Consider the following 25652-nt stretch of genomic DNA (forward strand, 5'->3'; position numbering starts at 1 on the left):
TACTTAACTCTAATTCTACTCAAACTCTTCCAAAAAATTTAAGAGGAGGGAACTCTCTCTAACTCATTATATGAGGCTAAAATCACCCTTATATTAAGGCTGGAAAAAGATACCACAAGAAAAGAAAACTACAGACCAATATATCTTATGAATATGGATGCAAAAATCCTCACCAAAATACTAGCAAACTGAATTCAACAGCATATTAAAAGAATTATACACAATGATCAAGTGGGATTTATCCCTGTTATGCAAGGGTGGCTCAACACAAGAAAATCAGTTAATGTTATACACCATATTAACAAAATGAAGGAACAAACCACATGATCATCTTAATCAATGAAGAAAAGGCATTTGACAAAATACAGCACCCTTTCTTAATAAAAATACTTCAAAGGAAAGGAATAGAAGAAAACATTTTGAACATGATAAGGGACATAAATGAAAAGCCCACATCTAACAACCTACTAAATGGTGAAAGACTGAACGCTTTCCCTCTGAGATCAGGAAGAAGACAACAATGTACACTGTCACTACTGCTATTCAGCACTGTACTAGAAGTTCTTGCCTGAGCAATTTGGCAAGAAAAAGAAATAAAAGGCATTGAAATTGAAAAGGAAGAAGAAAAGTTTCCATATTTGCAGATGACATGCTCCTATATACAGAAAACCCTGAAAATCCCACAAATCTCCTAGAGCTCATAAATGACTTCAGGTAAGTGGTGGGGTACAAGAGGAACACCCCAAAATCAGTACTATTTCTATACACAAGCAATGAACAATTGGAAAAAACAAAGTTAAGAAAAAAATTCCATTTGCGATAGCAGCTAAAAGAATCAAATATCTAGTAATAAATATAACCAAGGATGTAAAGGATTTGTACACAGAAAACTACCAAACATTGCTAAAAGGAATTAAAGGAGACTTTAAAAATGGAGGGATATTCCATGTTCATGGATTGGAAGAGTAAATACCATTAAGATGTCATTACTACCCAAGCACTTTATAGATTCAATGGAATCCCAGTCAAAATTCCAACAACCTTTTTTTTTGCAGAAATGAAAAGGCAATCATCAAATTTATATGGAAAGGTAAGGCGCTCCAATTAGCTAAAGCCATCTTGAAAAAGAAGAATGAAGTTGGAGAACTCACACTTCCCAATCATAAAACTTGTTACAAAGCCACAGTAATCAAAACAGCATGGTATTGGCACAAGGACAGATATATAGACCAATGGAATAGAATTGAGAGCTCAGAAATCAACCCTCTCATTTACAACCAACTGATGTATGACAAGGTAGCAAAGACCACTCATTTGGGAAAAAGTCTCCAGCAGATGGTGCTGGGAAAACTGGATCTCCATTTGTTAAAAAAAAAAAAAAAAAAGGACTTGTACCTTAAAAAATCAACTCAAAATGGATCAAACACCTTAATATAAGAGCTAGAATTATCAAACTCCTAGAAGAAAAAGTAGGGGAGCATCTTCAGGACCTTTTGTTAGGCAACGGTTTCTTAGACTTTGCACCCAAAGTACAAGTAACTAAAGATAAAATAGATAAATGGAAACTCATCAAAATTAAAAACTTTGTTCCTCAAAGGACTTTATCATGAAAGTAAAACTACACAATGGAGAAAATATTTGGAAACCAAATATCCAATAAAGGATTAATATCCAGAATATATATAAAGAAATCCTTCAACTTAGCAACAAGACAAATGCAAATGACCCAATTAAAAAATGGGTAAAAGACTCAAACAGACATCTCTCCAAACAAGATACACAAATGGCCAATAAAAGCACATGAAAAGATGCTCAACATCATTAGCCATAAGGGAAATGCAAATAAAAACTACAATGAGATACCATTTCACACCCATTAGAAAGACTGCTATTAAAAAAAATGAAAATAACAAATATTGGAGAGTATGTGGAGAAAGAAGAACAGTCATTCGCTGCTAGTGGGAATGTAAAATGGTGCAGTCGCATGGAAGACAGTCTGGCCGTTCCTCAGAAAGCTAAGTATAGAACTACCACATGACCTGGCAAACCCAATTCTAGGTATAAACTCAAAAGAATTGAAAACAGGGACTTGAACAGATTTTGCATTTGATGTTTATAGTGGCATTATTCACAATTGCCAAAAGATGGAAGCAATCCCTGTCTCCATTCACCAACGAATGGATAAACAAAATGTAGTATATAAATAAAATGGCGTATCATTCAGCCGTAAAAAGAAATGAAGTGCTGATACATGCGACAACATGGATGAACCTTGAAGATTTCATGTTCAGTGAAATATGCCAGACACAAAAGGACAAATATTTCATGATCTCATGGTTTTTGAAACAATTAGAATAAACAAATTCTTAGAGTCAGAATCTAGAATATTGGTTACCAGAAGATGGGGTAGGGATAGGGAATGGAAAGTTAAATGTAAATGCTTAAAATGTACAGTGTTCCTATTTGGAATGATGGAAATGTTTTGGTAATGGATGGTGGTGATGGTAGCACAACATTGTGAATGTAATTAACAGCACTGAAATATATATCTGAATATGATTAAAAGGGGAAATCTTGGATTGTATTTACAGTAACAAAAAAAATTTTTAATCATGGAACTACACTACCCAAACTCTGGATCCTAAGTTAAACCATGGATTTTAATAGTAAAATTATAAAAATGTGCTATCATAAATTGTAACAAATGTTCCACACCAATACAAGGTGTTGGTGGTGGGGTGGTATATGCAATACTGTGTTTTATGCATGATTATTCTGGAAAACCACCATGTAGCTAATAAAAATAAAGACTGATCAAGAAACAAAAACATACAAATGCACACAAATGAATTATCAATATTGGAAAAGGGAACATCACCACAGCTCTTACAGATCTTAGAAGAACAACAAAGAAATAGTATGAATTGCTTTATGACAAGAAATTCAATAATCTAGTGGATATGGACAATTCTTTCAAAAACTAGTCAAAATTGAAACAAGAAGAAATAGAAAGTCTAAATATCTTTATATTTATTAAGGAAATTGGATTCATAATTTAAAACCTTTCAACAAAGCAAACTCCAGTCCTAGATGGCTTTAATAATGAAGTCTATCAAACATTAAAGGAAAAAGTAATACCAATCTTAAATGAATCCTTTCAGAAAACAGAGGAGGAGGAAACACTTCCCAACTCATTTATGAGGTCACCATTAGTGTGATATCAAAACCAAGCATTAAGAGAAAATAAAATTATGCACTGATAACCCTCGTGAAAATAAATACAGCAATCCTTAACAAAATATTAGCAGCTAGGATCCAGAAATATATTTAAATGACAATATATCATGACTAAATGGGTTTTATTCTTGGAATGCAAGGTTAATTTAACATTTGAAAATCAATCAATGCAATTCACCACATGTATTAGTTAGGGTTCTCTAGGGAAACAGAATCAGTGAGAGGTGTCTCTGATTATCAAATTGTAAAAGTGACTCACGCAACTGTGGGTATGCACGAGTCCAAATTCTGTAGAGCTGTCAACAAACTGTCAACTCCAAGGAAGATGTCCGATGAACTCCTCAGGAAACGAACTGGCAACTTCGATGAACTCCTCAGGAAACGAACTGGCAACTTCGATGAACTCCTCAGGAAATGAACTGGGATCTTTGACTAATGTGTTTGATGAACTCCTCAGGAAATGCTTCACTGGGCAGCCGAAAAAGAAATGAAGGTCCTCTATCTGTCTGCCTTATAAGTCTTCAACTGATTAATTGGATTAAATCCAGCCAATAGCATTCTCTCATTGTGGAAGGCATGCCTTTTGGTGAGTCATCAGTCACAGCTGCCGTGAATTGACTGATGATTTAATAAACCAGCCTGTTGGTTTATTAACCAGCCTCAAATGTCCTCACAGCAATTGTTAGGCCAGTGTTTGCTTGACCAGACAGCTGGGTCACCTGGCTAAGTTGACACATGAACCTAACCATCACACCACATTAACAGAATAAAGGAGAAAAGCACATAAGCATTTGACAAAATTCAACAACCAGTAAAGACAAAAACTCAGCAAAGTAAGAATAAAAGGAAACTATCTCAACCTAATAAAGGGCGTCTATGAAAAACATAAGTTAATACTGTATTTAACATTGACAGACACAATGCTTTCCTACTAAGATTGAGAAAATGGCAAAAAAGTTTAATCGCTTCTCTTCTCTTCAACATTATATGGGAGGTTGCAGCCAAGAAAATAAGACATGAAAAATATAAATAAATAAAGGCTCTCAGATTGGGAAACAGAAGTTAAACTTTTTTTATTCACGGAGGACACAATTGTATTCCTAGAATATCCTAACAAGTCTGCAAAAAAAAAAAAAAAAGTTACTCCACTAATAAATTAGTTTAGTAAGGCTGTATAATTCAAGGTCAGTGTACAAAATCCATTGTATTTCTGTGTCCTAGCAACTAATAAGTAGCAAATAAAAAATAAAATAAAATAAAATAAAAATAAAATATAAAATGCCATTTATAATAACATCGAAAATATAAAATACTTAGGAACCAATTTAGCCAAATATGTGCAGGATTTGAAAACCATAAAATGTTGCTGAAAGAAATGAAAGAAGACCTAAAGAAATGGAGAAATTCCATATTTGAGTTGGATGACTCAATATTGGTAAGACGTCAATTCTCCCCAAATTGATCTATAGATTCAAGGTAACTCCAATCAAAATCTCAGGAGGCATTTCTTTTCTTTTCTTTTGTTTAAGGAATTTTCACACTGAACCTAAAATTTATATGGAAATGCAAAGAGCCTATGTCAGTCAAAACAATTTTGAATAAAAAGTACAAAATTGGAGGTCTTAAACTATCTGATTTCAAGATTTATTGTAAAGCTACAGTAATCAAGACGTATTATCTATTGCTGTTTTTCTGCTACAATGACAGAGTTGAGTTGTTGCCACGGGGACCATATGGCCCACAAAGCCTAAAATATTTACTATCTGGTCCCTTATAGAAAGAGTTTTCTGACCCTGTGATAGATGATGCTCATATTAAGACACTCCTATGTACAACTCTAGGCCCGCTAGGTATTATTCCACCATTTATCTAGTACTCATTGTAGTATATGGGAATGCAGGTAAGTGAAAGTAATTTCAGAAAGAATCCTTAATCCCTTTCAATTTATCTAGAATATAAACTGTTGATAAATTATGGCACTTTAAAATTAATAACGTAGTGTACAATGCACCTCACAACTGTTCACAAAGTCATGGTGGAAAACTGCTCCTATTAGGATGAAGATAATGACGTAGATGTGAGGATGTAAATGTGTAAAGGAGGCACATTGTTAGATCCATTTTATAAATGAGGAGACTAATGGGCCAAGGCATCTATTTGAGCCTGCTATAGGTGATGAGGGCCTGGATAGGAAAAAAGCAGACTAATGGGACAGTAGGATGAATAGGTACAAATTGGTGATGAGTTGGATATAGACAATATAGGCAAGAGAATATTGATAAAACAATTCTGAGTGTTGTTAACCTGGGTTTTTATATGACTGACAGGTGATTGGTCCAAGCATGGACATCTGACCCTTACTGGACCAATCATAGTTATTCCCTGGGATTACTCAGACTAGGACCAAGAAAGGTAGTCTCTCTAGTGATAAACATTGTTAGATACAATATCTGCTAGTTGTTGGCAGGCATATTAGAATTTGAGATAAGTGATGAAAGAGAGTCCTGGCTGTGGACCAGTCAAGGCTGCAGCTGTTCCTGAACCCAACTAATTCTCTTCCTTTTCCCATGACTTGGCACTTCCTTCTGTGACCCAGAAAAATTCCCCTATTGCCTAAGTGAATTAGATTCACTTGCAACAGAATCCTGACTAATACTCTGCAACCTCTTCCCAGCACATTTCTTCTTATATCCACCTGCTATTGGGCCTCTGCTCCCTGTTGACTGCAGCCCTCCCCAGGTGCTTCCATAAGATGACACCAGGCCAGAGCCAGCTGCTGGGCAAGGACCATGAACCCCACTGTCGGCCTTGGTGGATGCTAATGTGTTGCTGAACAACGATGTACCAAATCAATGTCTTCACGGCAACAGCCAAAAAGAGCCCACAGGAGCCCTCAAAAATCTAATCCCTGACGCACTGAGGCCCCCACTGGCAGAATGTGAAAACCCTGGGGTCAAATCTTAATTTGCATAACTGTTTGCAATTGCACAATTTCCTTTTTACTCCTTTAGACTAAATTAAACTTAGTTTAGAATTTTCAAAGTTATTGCTTCTTGACTTCCCCTCCCTTACTTCCATGTTCCAGGTACAGAGTTCCCAAAAAACAGAATGCCATGCCCATCTCCAGTTCCCTAGAAGGCTCAGATCCCTGGTGAAGTTTCATCCCTCCCCAGTCCTGTAGGACTAACCTAAATAAATTAACTCCTCAACTACTAGGAAATTTAAAAAACAAAGAACTGCTGTTTTGTAAAAATGTAAATATTGTTAGAGCTTCCCACTCCCTTCCCCATCTCTGATGCAAGCATATGCATGTGCACACGCAAACTCACACACGCATACACACACAGACACACGCATGGCCAAGCCATGCCTGGTTGCGAGAAGCCTGCGTCCCGCCACCCCTTCTGCAGGCAGAAATGCTGGCATTCATGAGCTGTCACTCCGAGGAAGACAGCAGCTGTGTTATTCTATGATTTATAGAACACATTTGCATTTCCTTGCCTTTGAAGCTTGCCTATAATCTGCCACATAAATATTTGAAAGACAGGATGGTGGAAACAGACCTAAGCAGCTTAATCGAACACTTGGCAGGTAGTGGATTTGGACTGGTGCTCATTTCAAATGCCCTCCTTGCCCGGGGCATCTTGGTATGTGTGCACAAAATTGAAATTCACTGTTTAAACCCAACCCTACAGTCAAAATCCCACTTGAAGGAAAAGCCAGAAAAATGCCCAGTGGAAGGCAGGATTCATTTTATGTCTGGTCTCTTGGGACAAAAGCCGGTCTGGCTTGCTTAAACTCTGCTCCAGGAAACTGGGAGCAGGGAGAAGTGTCTCAACCTCCCAAGAGGCTCCACCTGTGCGAATCCATGGATCTGAGCTCCTTCTTGTCCCGTACCAGCCCTCAGGCCACAGAGAGGCAGCTTCACCAGAGAGCAGGTATACTCTTCTCCCTGAGACTAATTAAAGTTTTGGCTACCCCGAGAAAAAGGAGGACTTCTTAGGGGAACAGGGAAGACTCATATTTTCCATACATCTCCCCCATAATCCCTAACCCAATGCAGCATCTTCCAAAATGTAATGCAGAGAGTGCTACCTGGAGCCATTATAGGCTTATGTCAGGTAGTCATGGCCTGTTTTCAACTCTAAGTCCTGCAGTAAAAGTAGCAAAGTTTGTTTAACCTAATTGTTTGAACAGAAAATATGACTTTTTTTTTTCAGAGTAACCCTATTAGTATTCCATAGAATAAGTAGAAAATGGAAAATTAAGCCCTAACATGTTGATCCCCTATATGTGCTAAAAGAGGGAGTGATGAACATGGTTTTTGCCCTCAAGACAAACCAAGAATGTCGTTCCTTATCAGAGGTCATACAAAGTAGGGGGGGGATCCAAAGGAGGAGGTGCTCCAATCTAAAAGGACCTTTTCTAAAACTCAGAAGGCGGAGGGCAAAGATGAAGTGAACAGAGACCCAGATTGAAAGTCAGGAGTCACGGTCCAGCCGCTCTACCTCTTTGGGCCTTTATTTTCTCATCTGCAAAATGAGGTGGTTGACCTAAATGACTCCAAATTCTCTTTCAGGCCAATAATTCAAACTCTCTTTTCAGGCCAATCTTGGCTGGAGGCAAGATTTAGATGCATCTGGAAAGTGTTGTAACCTCCCACCCTTCCCAGATTTTTACCTAGATTTCTGGGTTTACATGTAGACTGAGGAGCTCCAGGGAAAGAACTCCACTGTGTCCATGACTAGGGTCCCTGACGCCTGCAGAACTTGGGATGGGAAAGAGGGAAGTGGGAGAGTGATGACAAAAGCCCCAAAAGAAAGCTCAATCTCAAGAAGAAAGGAGACTGGCAGATGCAGCAAAAAGGTTCTGAATCAGAAGGAAGCAGTGGCTCTGATCTAGTGTGGTGACCCTTACTGGAACTAGCCACGCTGGAGGTAAACACACATCTGAGGCATGTCACAACCCCCCAACCCCTGGGTGTCAAGCAAGCCTGCCCTGGGGCCCTGTAACTGTATAAGGCCAAGGATAGGAAGCTGTTCTCTTTCTTACAACTCCAGGCAGACTGCCAAGAGCCAAAGGTCCAGGAAGGTCGAGCAATTTACAGATGTGGATGAGACATCCCTAAAGACTTTCAGAGAAACTGAGGGTATGAGAAACACTGAACAGGTTGGTGTCCTGACGCAGTGAGCCAGGGAGAGAGTTTCAATGTTGTGTGCCTTCCTTTGAACATTCCAGGAGTCTATGCTAGTTTCACAAAAGTACCAAAGCAAAACAAGACTTAAAATGGTGATTGCATTCTGGGCAAGTGACTGGCTGCAAGAGAAAGGAAAAGGGTCCAGTTTCCACTGAAAGCCCCATGAGGGTGCCTGACACCAGTGCTGAGCCAGCAAGGAAAGAGGAGGACTTCAACACCCTCAGGCCTGTCGAAATCCCAGTGAGATGTTCTCACAGACATTGAGGACTGGTGGTTTGGTGTGCTGAGCCCTTTATCATGGGACTTGCCCTTATGAAGCTGGTCACTGCAAAGGAGAGGCTAAACCTGCTTATAATTGTGAGTACCTCTTTGTTGCTCAGATGTGGCCCTCTCTCTCTCTCTAGCTAAGCCACCTTGGCAGGTGATCTCACTGCACTCCCCCTACGTGGGACCTGACTCCCAGGGGTGTAAATTTCCCTGGCAATGCAGGATATGACTCCCGGGAATGAATCTGCATCCAACATCATGGGGTTGAGAACATCTTGACCAAAAGGGGGATGCAAAATGAAACAAACTTCAGTGGCTGAGAGATTCCAAATGGAGTCAAGAGGTCACTTGGATGGGCATTCTTATACACTATTGTTATAGTTTGCTAATGCTGCAGAATGCAAAACACCAGAGATGGATAGGCTTTTATAAAATGGGGGTTTATTTCACTACACAGTTACAGTCTCAAGGCCACAAAGCATCCAAGGTAACACCTCAGCAATCAGGTACCTTCACCAGAGGATGGCCAATGGCGTCCGGAAAACCTCTACTAGCTAGGAAGGCAGCCGGCGTCCACTCCAAAGCTCTGGCCTCAAAATGCCTTTCTCCCAGGACGCTCCTCTCTAGCAAGCTTGCTCCTCTTCAAAACATCACTCACAGCTGCACTCTGTCAGTTTCCTCTCTCTGAGTCAGCTCATTTATATGGCTCCACTGATCAAGGCCCACCCGAATGGGCAGGGCCATGCCTCCATGGGAACATCTCATCAAAATCATCACCTACAGCTGGGTGGGGCACATTCCAAGCAAATCTAACCAGCACCAACGTCTGCCCCACAAAACTACAAAGATAATGGCATCTGGGGGACACAATACATTCAAACCGGCACAACTATATAGATAACACTTTTTAGGTTTTAATGCATTGGAATAGCTAGAAGTAAATACCTGAAAGTATCAAACTGCAACCCAGTAGCCTTGACTCTTGAAGACGATTGTATAACAGGGTAGCTTACAAGGGATGACAGTGTGATTGTGAAAGCCTTGTGGATCACACTCCCTTTATCTAGTGTATGGATGGATGAGCAGAAAAATGGGGACCAAAACTAAATGAAAAAGAGAGTGGGAGGGGGAGATGATTTGGGTGTTCCTTTTTACTTTTATTTTTTGTTCTTATTTGCACTTTTTCTGGTACAAGGAAAATGTGCAAAAAATAGATTGGGGTGATGAATGCACAACTATATGATGGCACTGTGAAAAGTTGGTTGTACACTTTGGATGATTGTATGATATGTGAATATATCTCAATAAAATTGAATATAAAAAAAAATCCCAGTGAGGTTTTCATCAAAGATCAGGGTAGGAAAGAAAGAACTACCAGTCCCTGAAATGGATGAAGATTGCTCACCAGTCTGGCAATTAGTCCTTATCCCCTCCCAGAAACCAGGCTGCTGAATGAATACCAAGCCCTGCTTCCTCAGATCCTGGAGGAGCTGCCATCCACAGCAGTGACACTGCCAGGCCTCCAGATGAAGTAGGAGCAGCTGGAACCATCTGCCACAGTTGGGGAGCTATGACGCATGTAGGAACACAGGTGTGCAAGGGTACGGACGTAAAGTAAGAAAGCAGTTCCATCATTACTTGCACCTGTCTTTGTATACTTCTAGATAGATGTGGCCAAGGAAATCTCTGCTACACCCATTGGGCAGTGCCCAAAGAAGCCTTTGACTCTGTTCCTGGGTTCTTCATTAAAACCTGTGGCTTTTCCTTTCTTCTCAGGGCTGAGCCTACAACTAAGCCCATTGTCCTGTGGCCCCTGCAGCTGTGCCTCTGACCTGGGTGGAGCTGCAAGTCTGGGCAGGAGAGACTTTGGCAAACTAGAGTTGTTGGGAAGCCAGAGTTGTTGCTGGTGATCTGTTTCCCGCCTGGGGCTGGAGCTGGGCTGGGCGCCAGGAGCAACTTTTGATCAGTCATTAGGCACAGACATTGCTCCAGTCATGCAGCCACCTCACCTCGTTCCTGCCTCAGGGCCATTGTACTTGCTGTTCCCACCAGCTGGAACACTCTTCCTCCTGATCTCCCCTCATTTGCTCCCTCCTGCTCATCAGAGGGGACTTCCCTGACCACCCAGGCTAATGTAGCCCCCGTTCACTCTTTTTTATACCACCCTGTTTATTTCCCTTTTGACACTTACAACAGTCTATAATTATCTTGTTTATTTGTTTACATGTTCCCCATCTCTTTCCCCACTGGAATGTTAGCTCCTATGGGGGAAGGGTCTTGTCTCTCTTGTTCACCACTGTCCACAGCTTCCTGTACAATGACTGGCATGTGGTAAATACTTAACAGCTTCTGTTGAATGAATGAATGAATGAATGCACACTGAGGCAAGCTGTGTGGGTGCTTGTCCAAAGTAACCTCACACCTATGTTTCTCCCTTCTGGAGAGAACCCTAGTTTTGTTCAGTAAAGTGTCTGTGTACTCATGGCCATGTTTTCACTGAGCTGTTCATGGTACTACCTTTCCCTGAGCTAGTAATTGGTTTGAAAAAGGACTCATGACATAATTCTGGCCAGAACCTTGAGCAGAAGTGTGCTGAGTGAGGGTGTGGGGGGTTATAAAAGGATTTTCCCTTCATAAAAAGAGAAGCAGACACTGCCACAGGATCCTAGAAAACTTGGGAACTTCTGATGCCAAGGAGAGTTATCATGAGGAAACATCTGACTTGATAAAGATAGGCCAAAAATCTGAAGATCCTGCATCCTCAGTGTCATTACTGAATTAACCATCCCCGGAGCCTCCCTACCTCTGGACTTCTTGTCACGGGACATCATCAATTTCCTTTTTATGAAGTCATTGTGAATGGCGTCTTTTGTTAGCTGCAGCCAAAAGGCCTCGGGTCATAGACCGGCAGCATACACTGTCCCGCAGTCCCAGGGGCTGCCGCTGGCCTGCTGACCGGAACACTGGCTTTTATCTACCAGTGTCAGTAAGCATGAATTAGGGAACTAGTTTCTTCCTTGCTTATTGTATTCATCCAACAAACCTCACTGAACACCCCTGTGTACTAAGCACTGTTGTAGAAAGAGGTGCAAAAGGGGAGGTCTGGAGTTCAAAGGGAGAAACACACATAAACCAAGAGTGGACACCCTACAGGAGAGGGTTGGTAAAGGGGCTGTGGGTGCTGACAGAAGGAGGAGCAAGTGCCTGGGAGGGGGTAGGTGAGACAGCAAGCAGTTCCACAAAGAAGGTTGTCTCTGAATGAGTCTTGAATCAAAAGCAGGAGTTACCCAGGTGGACAAGCTGGCCAAGAGTCTCTGAGGAAAGGAGACAAACTGTCCTATTCCCCAGCGAAGTAAAAGAGTAAGCAGGACTGCTTGTTAAGCACCTATAATGAGCCAGGCATTATACTAAGTGCTGTTAAAACCTTGTTTTCTCTCTCTAAACCTTAAAATATCTGTGCAAGGTAAATACTGTTATCCCCATTTTATAATATGCCAACTGAGGTTCCAGATGTTTCAGCAATGTGACAGAAGTTCCAAAGCCAGTAAGTGGCGGAGCTGGGCTTTGGACCCAGGCCCTCCGGCTCCGGGGTCCATAGTCTATCATCCGGCACTCCTTCTCCAGGAGTGGGCCCTGTTTGGCAAACACATGTTTGCAGACTGACCCAGTGACCTACACGTGAAAGAGAGCACACCTTGGCGAGGACAGAGAAGGACTGAGTGAGCAAGCAGTTGGGAGAAAGTGAGTTATGATGCGAGGAGTGGTGAGGTGGGTGATGCAGACAGTGGGCAGAGAGGAGAGAATGTGGGTGAACTGAAAACACCAGTCTATCTTCTGCCGTGTTTATTTTAAATTGAATTACTACACTCAGGGTTGCCATCTCCTAACCTTTTCTTTTTCAATCACACGTACAGCTAAGTATTTTCCTAAAAATTTACCATCCCATACATTTTTGATAACCAGCCTGCCAGGAATATTACACAGATGGCAAAATAAACAAAATCCATCGGTAGTTACGACTGGTCTCTCTGAAATGGTAACTGGTCTGCGACCCACAGGGACTTGGCTTCAAGAAGACTCTTTAAATAACAAACAGGCAGATGAAACAGTCAGTCTCCAGGCACTGTGTGGCACTGAGTTGGCGCCCCGGTTCCTGCAGACGCCCCGAGTCTGCATGCTCTCTTTTTCAAGGAACAAGGGGTATGGCAGACACCCATAATCATAATAAAATAACAACACCAGCTAATTTCCTGAGGCTTCAATCTCAGCAGGGAAGGATATAATATTGCAAGCCAGCAGAAGCCAAACAAGTGGTGATACTGTAGTTCTGTTTTACATTACATTAAATGTTACTATTTCTGAAGGGAATATCTGTGGAGCGCTGGTGTAACCCATAGCAACCAGCTAATAAATCGTAACTTACACTGTCTCAGCTTATTGTAGGGGTGGAGAGCAGCAGGGGGGTAAAAAGACCAAAAAAAAAAGAGGGAAAAAAAAGGCAAATGCTGGCAAAAATGCCACAAATCCCCCCTCTTACTACCTCCCCTACACACACCACAAATGCAGGCTGCATCAGCATTATCCAGCAAAATTACTGAAGGTGAAGTGGGACAACTAGCAGCCAAGGTTTTAGAATTCTTGACCTTTGTGTTTATCTATATATGCGATGCCCCTTTTAAAGCTCAGAAGGTGTACTTTGAATTGTTCTGACTCTGGGCTCTTCTCTCTGCAAAATGACCCTCAGCTTCATTTCATAGCCACTATTGAGGGTGACAGTCCACGGCATTGAGCTTGCACATGGAACTGAGCTGCTTAGTTCACCTTTTTTTTTTTCCCTCTGCCTGCAAATAGCTCATGTCTAATTGCCCCCATACGTCACATTCACAGTAGGCTGGTGAGCCTTGCTCTTTGCTACACTGAGCCTACCCTTTGGCCTCAACTCCAATAGATTCCTCCCATCCATTAACTCCTGTTCCCTGAGCCATTCAATCTTTTACACCCTCAATCAGTCTCTTTGAAATGTGGACATTTGATCCTTATTTATATAGAATTATTCATGGGGCACTTTGTGGCCTTCAGACAGTATGTTCATCTGTTTGGGCTGATGTCACTATGCACACCCACCACCTGCCCATGTGAACAGCAATGAACTTAATGAAATTGCTCCATATCTTGAGCAATTTGCCTGGGGGGAAGTGACAGACATGCATATCACCTGAATAAGTGTCACTGGGCACCTTCCTTCTGTCTAGCCCTCACTGCCTTCTGTGGAGAAAAGGAAAGCCAGAGAGTGCACCGAGGCTGAGACTATAGGGCCTTTTTCTGGTTTGCTAAAGCTGCTGGAGTGCAATATACCAAAAATGGATTGGCTTTTACAATGGGGGTTTTTTAGTAAACAAATTCACAGTTCTAAGGCCATGGAAATGTCCAAATTAAAGCATCAAGGGAAGATACCTTCTCTGAAGAAAGGCCGATGGTATCTGGGGTTCCTCTGTCATATGGGAAGGCATGTGGCCAGAGTCTGCTGGTTTCTGTGGCTTACTCCAAAAGGTCTCTGGGCTCCTGTCTTAGCTTCTCTCTTAGCTTCTCCCAGGGGCAAACTCTGGATTACATATCTTAGCTGCTCTGAAATCTCTCCAAAATGTCTCTGCCTTTTATCCTCTCATAGAGGACTCCAGCAAGGGGATTAAGACCCACCTTGAATGGGTGGGATCACATCTCCATGGAAACAACCTGATCAAAAGGTCCCACCCACAATAGGTCTGCCTCCACAAGACTGGATTAAAAGAACTTAGTCTTTTCTGTGGCACAAAATAGATACAAACCAGCACAGGCCTCTACCTGCCTCTTCCCCTAGAAGTCCTGTATAGGGTAAAGAGACAAGTGTGGACTTGGAATCAGGTACACATGATCAAGAACCAGTTCAGTTATCTACTAGCTGAGTATCAGTTGGCAACAATCCTTTTAGATCTGGGGCCTTAATTCCCTCATCTGCAATGTAAGGGCAGTCAGACTCTCAGTTAGGATGCTTTTGGCTGCAGGTAATAGAAAACCCAACTCACAGAACTCTATAAAGGAGGGATTATATTTTCTCAGGTGACAATGGATAAGGTAGGCTCCAGGCTTAGTTTCCCCTTCTCTGTGGTTCCCTTCAGTGTGGGTTACTGCTATCCCAATGTTGTCTACACCAGAGATTGCTTCTCTACTGCAGCACTGTTGCACTGTATGGTAAAGGTTTGTGTGTTTGTCTCCTTAACTAGATCTGATCCCCTTGAAGCAATACCCTTGAGTCTTACTTATTTTTCTCATCCCTGCAAGCTCCCTGCTTCTAGCTCAGTGCCTGGCGTTTGTAAGTGAATGAATGAGTGAATGATTCTACATAGTCTCACTTCTTATGGAACGAGTAGGACATGAATAGGAAATTTGGGGAGAATCAAAAGCTGTAACGTGTGAAAATGCTCTGTAAACTGTGAGATGCAACAAAACAGTAGGCAATGTTACAATTATTAGTTACTACAATCATTAAGCTTCATGCTACAGGAGCAGCCTTTCCAATGCTGGTGTGAGCTCGAAGGCATACCAGCAGTGGGGTTTTATGGTTCAATGGAAGAAAGATGTTTTATTCCAGGAAAAGTAGATTTTTGCTCCTCAAAAAGTCTTTTAACAACCAACATGTAATTATTAATTACACAGGTCGAAAGGTGTCTTTACAAGGTAGAGATCTGATGGATATCACCTTACCCAAATAATTAAACATAGGGAAACTGACACATGGGCTCTCCATATAAGTGTGGAGAAGCTCACACTGTATCACCCACGTAGTATTCTTGCCTCAAACATTTTACTTGAATATAACAATGAAGAAACAATCAGCAAAATCCAAATTGTGGGACATTCAAGACATCAAGATGCAATCTTTAACAATGTCAATACCATGAAAAGAAAAAAAAGCCAGGGGGACTCTTCTAGATTAAACAAGACTAAAAAGATGTAATAACCAAATTACAATGAGTGAACTTGATTGGATCCTGAATTATAAAAAATGCATAGAATATAGTCTTTGGGCAATTGGACTACATATTGGATAATATTATTGTATTCATGTTAAATTTCTTAGGCATGATAATAGTATTGTAGGAGAATGTCCTTATTCTTATAAGTTATAGATTGCAGTGTCATGATATCTGTAATTTACTTTGAAAATGTGCAGCCTAAAATAAAAGTATATATATACACATCACACACACCATTTATACACACACAGCACAGAGAGAAAAAGCAAATGTGGCAAAGTGTTAACTAGTGAATCTAGAAGAGAAAACATAGATATTCATTGTACTATTCTTTCAAGTTTTCTATAACTTTGAACTTTTTCAATATAAGAAGTTGATGGGAGGAGTTGAAACCTCCCCCCCCCCCCCATTGTGATAGCTTTCTTGTCTCTCTCTATTATACATCACTTGGAATAAAGTCATCCTTCCTTGTTAAAAAAAAATTTGGGGGTTGGGGAGGCCTTTGGAAGAGAGCACAAAAATGGTCTCTGCTCATTGAGACACTATTCCAGTTAGATAGTTACGTTTTGTCTATTTTGATTCTCACAATTTTAATTGCTATGCATTTGTCTTCAGACTTCTTTGACCTAGGCTAAACTAGGTGTTCCATCCCAGCTCTTGGAGGGCTTGGGTCAGCTCAGCCATAAGACCAGAGAACACTCAGGCACAGAGTGAGACATGGGTTTATTAGGACTTACGAACAGGAGAGTATCCCCGGTGGTGGACGTATGAGGAAAATAGAAGTCAGTGTTCCACGAGGGTGGAGGTGTGAAGGGGCAGCTTATGAGGATTTAGGACAAAGACATTCCATAGGGTATGAAAACAGAGTTTTAACAGAGTCTCATGACACAGGGGTCTGGAGGTTTGTTATCAACCGTGATCAGGGAGGGGAGTTTCAATGTTTTGTTTAAGACACCATCTGTAAACTCTTTCTTCCCTGAGGAAGTCTGATGACCTTTAGCTTCTATTCAGGTCATGCAGGCTGCTACGTGCTTTGGGGCCTTATTCCCCATTACAGCGGGGGATCCTGGGCCCTGGGTCCCCACACTAGGGAAACCAGAGCAACATCAGAGTACACTGTTTGTGAGGATTTGTCATCCGTTCAAACCTTTAACTACAAACACACCTACTATGTGTTCCCACGGGGCCTCCTGACTTTCTTCTTTCCCTCTCCTCCTCCTTTTCTCCCCCTCTCATCTTCCCATCAGGGTCTTCAAATACTCTGTGCTTTTAAATGGCCCTGGTCCCCACCCTCCAGCCCTGCATAAGACTAGGCAAAACTTTCTTTGAGCAGAATCAAGGTGAAGAGCATGATCACAGCCCCCCAGCAACCACCACCCATACACACACACCTGAGGCTTAAACAAAAAAGGATATGCAGACTAAAATTTAGCCTTAGTTTTCTAAGTCCACAATAGAGTATTTGGGACAGAATCCTGGTTGGGGAGGTATTCTGAATTGTGAAAGGCTTAGTCTGGCCCTGGCAATCACAATGCATATCAGGCCAAGCCCAGGATGCTTGACCATCTGGGAGATTTCCTAGAAAGGGCAGATCCCTGCTGCTTCCTGTCCCAGAGGCGGGAAGAGGCCAGCATGTTCTGCTGGGCACTGGCAGGTGTCCTTGCACTCTGTGGTGTCCAGTCCTGGCTGTGCTCATTTATCAGGTTACAAACACCTCTGTGATATTTGGCATCTGATGAATTCATTCCTCAATCTTCCTCCAGCTTGCTCCTTTCTCTCCAAACAGGGTCAGGCTTTTCCAAGGCAGAATGGGTGAGCAGATTATGGTAATGCAGACCCACCTGACTGGATGCTGCCTGAAATTTTAGGACAGTCAGGAATGACTTATTCATTAGGCATAGTAAGCAAAGCGCCTTAGGCCCACCATACATTTAGGAGTTCACGAAAATGTTTTAATTTCTTTTAATGTCAGAAGAAAAGCAATGGACTGTCAGGGTCAAAGATTATTTTTGTCTTTATATAAACATAGCCATAAAATATTCTTTTTAATATTTTTATGGAGGAAATCCCCCTACCTCCCAGGAAAAAATGCCTATGTCCCTGGGAGATCATAATGTGGCCCTGGAGACAGTGGTCAGCTCTATCCCCCCAACCCTCCCACCAACCCAGTTTCCCTAGAACCTTAGCCTCAGCAAAACAGTACCTCAGATCCTCTGCCTAGCTTTCTTTTCTCTGCTTGTGGCACTTTTCCCAGTTTCTTTCCTCAGTGAAGCTCTATGATTTATGTTTTCATGAATAGGCAGGAAAATGGGAATAAATAAGGACATGTGATAACTTTTCCACAAAGCCAAAGAAAGGGCAGTGTGCCAGTTTGAAACTGTTATGGACTCCAGAAGAGCCATGATCTTTTAATCCAATCTTGTTAGGTGGAACCTTTTGATTGAGTGTTTCCATGGAGATGTGACTCACCCAACTGTGAGAGAGACCTTTGATTAAATTTTTTCCATGGACGTGTGGACCCCACCCATTCAGGGTGGGTCTTGATTAGATCACTGGAGTACTTAAGAGAGCTCAAGACTATATACTATTTGTCCTTTTGTTTCTGGCTAACTTCACTCAACATAATGTCCTCAAGGTTCATCCACATTATTGTATGTTCTGTGACTTTGTTCTGTCTTACAGCTGCATATTATTCCATCATGTGTATATAACACAGTTTGTTTACCCACTCATCTGTTGATGGGCATTTGGGCTGTTTCCATCTCTTGGCAATCATGAATAATGCCGCTATAAACATTGGTTTACAAATGTCCATTTGTGTCTTAGCTTTCAGTTCCTCTTAGTATATACCTAGCAATGGTGTATTACAAGAGGCAACACAGACACTTATGCTTGGAGATACACAGAGATGCAGACAGGAAGATGTTTGGAGATGCTAAGCTAAGGGAAGAAGCCCAGCGTTTTCCCCAGAGAAGCTAAGGAGAGGACCCCCAGACACTTAGAGAAAAACGTCCTGGGAGAACAAGCAGAGATACACAGGAACTGAGAGAGAGAAGCTAAGAGAGACAGAAGCCTGGAGACATTTTGAAGAAAGCCATTTTGAAATGCAACCCAGGAGCAAAGGTCCAGCCATCTGCCTTCCAGCTGACAAGGTGTTCCAAATACCATTGGCCTTCCTTCAGTGAAGGTATCCTCTTGTTGATGCCTCAGTTTGTACACTTTTATAGCCTTAGAACTTAGGTTATTTGTAACCTAATAAATCCCCTTTATAAAAGTCAATCCATTTCTGGTATTTTGCATAATGGCAGCTCTAGCAAACTGGAACAGACAATTTTGTTTTATTTTCCTGAGATTACGTTCTTCTTTCTTTTTTTTTTTTTCCTCTTTGATATGAAATGTGCGGTCGGGGTTACTGCTTCTAGGGGGAGTGGCGGCCGGTAGCCGAGCCCTCAGCTCTCGGGGCTGCTTAAAGGGTACCGGCGGCGGGGGCTCTTTCCCGGAGGCGAGGGCGAGGCGGAGGACGTGGCCAGGGTCCTCGGCGAGAGGCGTGCAAGGTGTGGAGGGCGGCGATAAGGACAAAAACACTCTTCATCCAGTAGGAGTATGCGCCAAAAAGATTTATTCAGGGGTGATTACAGGTTATATAGGCTGGTAAGAGGGGCAGGGCTGGAAAGGAGGTGAAGTAGCCTAAAATGGCAATACTGAAGGAAGAGGGGCTAGGATTGGTTCTGAGAGGACGCAGGAGCCATTGCAGCGGGCGGGGGTTGTTTTGGCCACGGTGCATGCGCGCTGGCGGTGGCAGGAGTGGCCTTGGCACCAGGGAGTGGGTGGGTAAGATAAGGAAGTGGGGAAAGGGCAGTTGGGAGAAAGGCGGTTTCCTCCGGCAAGCCTCCCCTGCCAGTGGCATTTTGGGTGAGGAAAAGGGAGCTGCCTTGACCTCGCTCCTCAGGCTCGGGGGGGCTGCAGAGGGCACTCACGCCCGTACCTACTACCCTCCCCAGGGGGTGATATCAAGTCCCCTGGCCCAGGCCTGGTAAGTCGAGGCACAAGCTCAGCTACCCGCAATTCCCCTTTCTTTTCTAATTAGAGGAAGAGGCTTTACCGGAGAGGCCCGCTAAGGGTGAGGGAAGGGGGAGGTCAGGGAAGGGAAAAAGGGGTTGACGGTGGCTCAGCGAGGCTGGAGCTCAGTGTTGGTGTGGTGCCCGGGCGCTCGACAAGGGCTTCGCTGCAGCGGGTTGGGCGAAGGTGAGGGGTTTAAAGTTCAGGGGTTTAGAGAAGCTGGAACTCGAGGCGAGAGCGATGTTCAGGTGATTGGGAAGGGCCTCGCGGTCGGCGGGTTGACCGGTGGCGTTGAGGTCGCGGAGGGTTGGCTGTCATCTTGGAGTGGGGGGCGTCAGAGGTGGCGAGTCGCTGATACTGGATTTGCACGAACGAGGAAAAAACGGCATCCGTTTGTTTCCTTACAAGCTGGACAATTTTGCGGATGAGGCAGGGTCCTAAGATGAGAGCTAGAATAATTATTAATAGGGGGCCAAGAAAAGGAAGGATGTATGGGAGGATGGGAGTGAAAAAACTGGACCAATAACTGGTGGCTTCACGATCTCTTTTACGCTTTTCCAGTCCTTCTCGGACCCTTTTTTAGGCTGTCCTCGACGAGACCTGTGGAATTGGCATAAACACAGCACTATTCTCCTAGGGCGGCACAGAGGCCTCCTTCTTTGAGGAGGAGAAGGTCAAGACCTCGGCGGTTTTGGAGCACGACTTCAGAGAGGGAATTGACAGAATTTTTTAGATGGTAAATAGCGTTTTGTAAGTGACGAATGTCTTCGTCAACAGCCGCCCTGAGGTGAGTTAGGGCGGAGCCTTGACTGGCTAATGCAGCGATTCCGGTGCCAGCGCCTGCAAGACCTAGGAGGGAGGCAATTGTAAGGACGGTGATGGGTTCTCGCTTTTGCAGTGGGGTAGGAGCTGCAGTTCTTTCCAGACGGAGGAAGAAGTCTTCTTCGCTATGATATAAGACCCTAGGGATAAGGACAATTAGGAGGCAAGTTTCTTTATATTCGCTGATGATATTCGTGCTGAGACAGGGGGTAAGTCCTGTAGAGGAGCAGAGCCATTGGGAGGAGTTATGAGGAATGAGAAATTTTGCCGAGCTGCTGGGAGATGAGTAGCTGGCACAGGCAGTGAGGTCGGGAGAGTTACTGGAGCGAGGGCGGACGCACTTTCCCGTATAGGAGACTGAATGAAAGGTCAGGGGGACGGCAGAGGTATTCCAATTGCATTCCGAGGGGCTGTCTTCTGTGCTTTCTGAAAAGGAGAGGTTGGAGGCAACGGGCTCGTACAGTGAGGAAGAGGTGGAGAGGCAGAGCCAGCAGGAGGAGGTAAAATTGGGGTTGGAGGAGTTTACTGAAGCAAAGGCGGCTTGGATGAGGCTGAGGAGGGGAGAGGAATAACGAGAAGGGGGCAGAGGAAGCTGGGGTGGTGGGGTTGGCGATGCGTTGTTTGTAGCTGAGGTGCGGCTGGTTGGAGCTGAGGTGCGGCTGGAGAGCTGTGGAAAAAGGGGGTTAATGACTTGGTTGGGACCTATGCCAGAGGGTGTTTTTAATGCAGTATTTTGGCCTGGTTGGCTTACAGCCTCCTTTTTTATTAGAATAAGTGATCCTCGGTTGGCTCCTTTCTCATAGATTTTGAAGCCTCAAGTTTGACCGAGTAACCAGGAGGGATTAGTGGGGAGCTACACTGTAAGATTAAGATGTGTGCAGGATCCCTTACTTTCTTGGCCGAGCCAGTTAACAGTAGGGAGTTTGCACCCTGTAGGGGCCCACTTTAGGGTAAGGTAATGATCAGGAACAGGAGGCTTTCAATTATTGGCTAATGTCTCATACCTCCAGTATGCACAGTAGTACTCGTTGGGGGAATTACAGTACGATTTTCCAGGATTTGAGGATGGGCACATGTAATATTGGGCCTGGGGATCACTTACCTTTTGAGCGCAGGTTTCTTCGACTCTGGAGACAAAGGTGGCGAAAGGCTTACTCGGCTCCTGGAAGAGCTTGGTGAATTTATTAGGCCGACAGGCAGAGCAGTTGGCAAATGCTCGTAAGGCGATTCCCCAAAGGATAGGCCAAAAGGTGGCAGGTGCATTAATATAGGCAGATGCATTTAGAAACGCTCCAGTGCCCAAATAGGCTTCGGGGGGATGATAGACTCCAATGGCTGCATCTTGCTCACTTTGCTTAGCTGCTTCTGCCTGGAAGTGAGCACGCCAGTCAACAAACTGACCGGGGTTAAAAATTGAACGGGCAAGCGAGGCCCAGTCTTGGGGGAGGCAATAGTTCATGGCGAGATCCTGTAGTATTTGGGAAGCATATGGGCTACCTAACCCGTCCTCCTTGACGGCCTTACGAAGCTGCTTGATAGTATCTAAGTCAATGGGATACCAGTCATGCGGCCTCTGTGGGGTGGGGGCAAGGTTAAGAGGAAAGCAGTGAAAAGTACGAGAGAAAGGAGGACGCGCTTGTAGAGGGCTTGGCGCGGGAGTGGGGGTAGGGGGAGCGTTGCCCCAAGGGTTGCCTTGAGGTGTAGAAGGCAGCCAGGGGTTGTTAGTCGGCAGGGTGGGAGGAACGGCGGCAGCTGCCGGTAGCGGCTCCGAGGGGGAGCTCGCCGGAGGGAGAGGCGGGAGTGGGAGGCCCCAAGCGTCGCAAGATGGCGGCGCGGTAGGCGTGGCTAAGACACAAGATGGTGGATCAGCCCCGCCCTGTGAAAGGGCGGGGCCCAAGGCATAAGATGGCGGACTAGCTCTGCCCTGTGGAAGGGCGGGGTAAAGCGTATGCGGTTTCCGGCCCAGCTTAGGGCTGATGTCATCGCCGGAGCATTTCCTCCCCTCGATGAAAGAAGAAGGAGGAAGTTTGCCATCTTGGCGTGGCGCAGTGTTATTTTGCTTTTTGGGAGTCACCTCGAGCGCGTTGTTAATCTGCTCGACTAAGGACTCCGTGTCCGAGTCATGATTTGAATTAGCATCGCTATCTGAATCTGTTGGCTGGGTTGATAGGGCCTCCTTGGATTTAACGGGGCCTCTATCAGGGGGGGAGGGAGCCTTGAAGGCAGGAGCGGATGGTTATTAAGGTGGGGAGCAAGCCGGGAGGGAAACGCTTGCTCTCATGTTCCATGGCATTGGTGACTCGATCAATAAGACGATCATAAGTAACAGGGTCCCAAAGATGGCAAGTGGTGAGCCATGGGTTAAAGGGCAGCAGGAGATCCCAGTATATCTGCAGCTGCCGGACAGACACTTTACAGCGATGCGTGTCTAGGAGACCCGCTAGAGCACGAACTTGAGGTGCCTGACATGTAGATATACGATTACCCATAGCTGAGGGGAGAGGAGGGGGAGTTGTTCCCGAGCCGGGCCGGCCCGGCTGGCGGGGAGGAGGAGGAGGAGTTGTTTACCGAGCAGAGAGAATGAGATAAACTGTGGCTGCAAGGCCGAAGGAGACGGCGAGAGCAGAAAGCAGTGCCCTTTGACAACGGGAGCAGTCAGGGGGGGGCGGTTGCAAAGAGGCACACGGTACCAAATGAGGAAATAAAGATACAAAGAACTACAGCAAAGTAATGGAGGGGAAGAGGGAGAGTGTTAGGAGGAACGGGGGTCATAGAAGTGCGCATACAAGAGGACGAAGAGAGCGTGGGGGAAGGGAAGAGTTCCTACTGGATGAAGAGAGCGTGGGGGAAGGGAGGAGCGGCTTCGGAGCAAGGAACCTCCCACGGCTCCGGAAGCGGCGAGGGAGAGGCGGCCCTTACCTTGCAGGCGAGGAAATGGGAAGCTGGAGAGGCGTCCGGGCGAGCGGGTGACCTGCCAAACTGTTGTGCGGAGACGTTCCTCACACGGGGCACCAGTTGCGGTCGGGGTTACTGCTTCTAGGGGGAGTGGCGGCCGGTAGCCGAGCCCTCAGCTCTCGGGGCTGCTTAAAGGGTACCGGCGGCGGGGGCTCTTTCCCGGAGGCGAGGGCGAGGCGGAGGACGTGGCCAGGGTCCTCGGCGAGAGGCGTGCAAGGTGTGGAGGGCGGCGATAAGGACAAAAACACTCTTCATCCAGTAGGAGTATGCGCCAAAAAGATTTATTCAGGGGTGATTACAGGTTATATAGGCTGGTAAGAGGGGCAGGGCTGGAAAGGAGGTGAAGTAGCCTAAAATGGCAATACTGAAGGAAGAGGGGCTAGGATTGGTTCTGAGAGGACGCAGGAGCCATTGCAGCGGGCGGGGGTTGTTTTGGCCACGGTGCATGCGCGCTGGCGGTGGCAGGAGTGGCCTTGGCACCAGGGAGTGGGTGGGTAAGATAAGGAAGTGGGGAAAGGGCAGTTGGGAGAAAGGCGGTTTCCTCCGGCAAGCCTCCCCTGCCAGTGGCATTTTGGGTGAGGAAAAGGGAGCTGCCTTGACCTCGCTCCTCAGGCTCGGGGGGGCTGCAGAGGGCACTCACGCCCGTACCTACTACCCTCCCCAGGGGGTGATATCAAGTCCCCTGGCCCAGGCCTGGTAAGTCGAGGCACAAGCTCAGCTACCCGCAAAATGTCCTTTCTTCTATAAGGTTCTGGTAATGGCAGTTGATATTTTGAATGACAACAATTAAAAAAAAATGTAAAAGTTTGTAACAGTTTATTGGTCCTTCACCTTGCCCTGTCCCACCCTTTACCTTGCCCCCATTTTGTGAACATTTTACTGGTCTATGAAATCCCACACTCTGGGACACACTGGCTCAGATAATGTGAGTTTACAGTTTAAGACTTAGCTCTCACAGTTCTTCCTCTGTATGGCCCTCTCTGGTCCCAGGCTCAGGCAGAAACCCCTCCCTCTAGGCTCTGTGGATCCCTGCATCGCTTCTACCATAGTACTTACTTCCTGTAGTCGTGTTGGTATTGCTTTCTCATCTGCCTCCCCTGTTGCACATCTTCAGGAAGGCAGGACTGCACCTTTCTTCTTGGTGTCTCCTCCACTTGGCAACTGTGCCTGGCACATGGTAACTGCTCAATCCATCTTTGTTGGATGCATGAAGAAATATACTAATTCCCAGAAAAATTAAGTTAATGGATAGAATTTCTTCAGCTTTTAGTTTTTTTCTCTGTCTACATTTTTATTAAATCTTTGGCACCTGTTAGTGCTTGTCAACTGGCCAGTGCTAGCAGATGACAGAAAGAATTAGCAAGTAGCAAATGAATATTAACGGAGCCAGACATAGCCAACGGTGCTTAGTTTGACAGCTTGTTGTTTTTTTAATGGACAGGTGTTTGGACTTACGGTTGCAGTACTATATTGTGTTTTAGTGTCTGCGAATTTAATTAAACTTAACATTTTTAAGCAACTTAAGCTTAAAGTAGCTATATATGTAATTTGTGCTAAATCATAGGCTATATTTTGGACTTAAATATAACAATATTTCATCGTGTTCTGCAAAGGGTACCCCGACTGATGGAGCTCCACTGTATGGAAATGTCTGAGACTAGAGGATAGAGAACTACTGTTTAGTTTGAATTTGGGCTTTGGGAGTTCCAAAGGAAGAACCTTCATTTGGGCTCACCCTAAAAGAAGGGGTGGAGTGAGGGAAGGGTTGGGGAGCTTGTACAAGCTGAAGGCAAATCATCTGCCCTTGTAGCTGCCTCCCATTGCTTGGGTCTAAGAATGTAACTTTCTCTTGGGTATTTTTGCTGAGGCTTTAAGCATACTACATTAAACATCTGTGTATATTCAGGACATGGTAAATGACTAAAAAACAGCTGGTTACTATGGCACCAAAAAATGCCTTCAGTCCCTCTGCTAAAGATGAATCTTCCCATGCTCAGCTCTGATCATGTTACTCACCTATTTTTTTTTTAAATCACCATTTTCAAGCTAAGCAAACCCTAATTCCTTGGCCTGATATTTGAGGCCCCCCAAATCCTGACCCA

This window comes from Choloepus didactylus, chromosome 2 (genome assembly GCF_015220235.1).
Source record: "Choloepus didactylus isolate mChoDid1 chromosome 2, mChoDid1.pri, whole genome shotgun sequence".
Taxonomy (NCBI): Eukaryota; Metazoa; Chordata; class Mammalia; order Pilosa; family Megalonychidae; genus Choloepus; species Choloepus didactylus.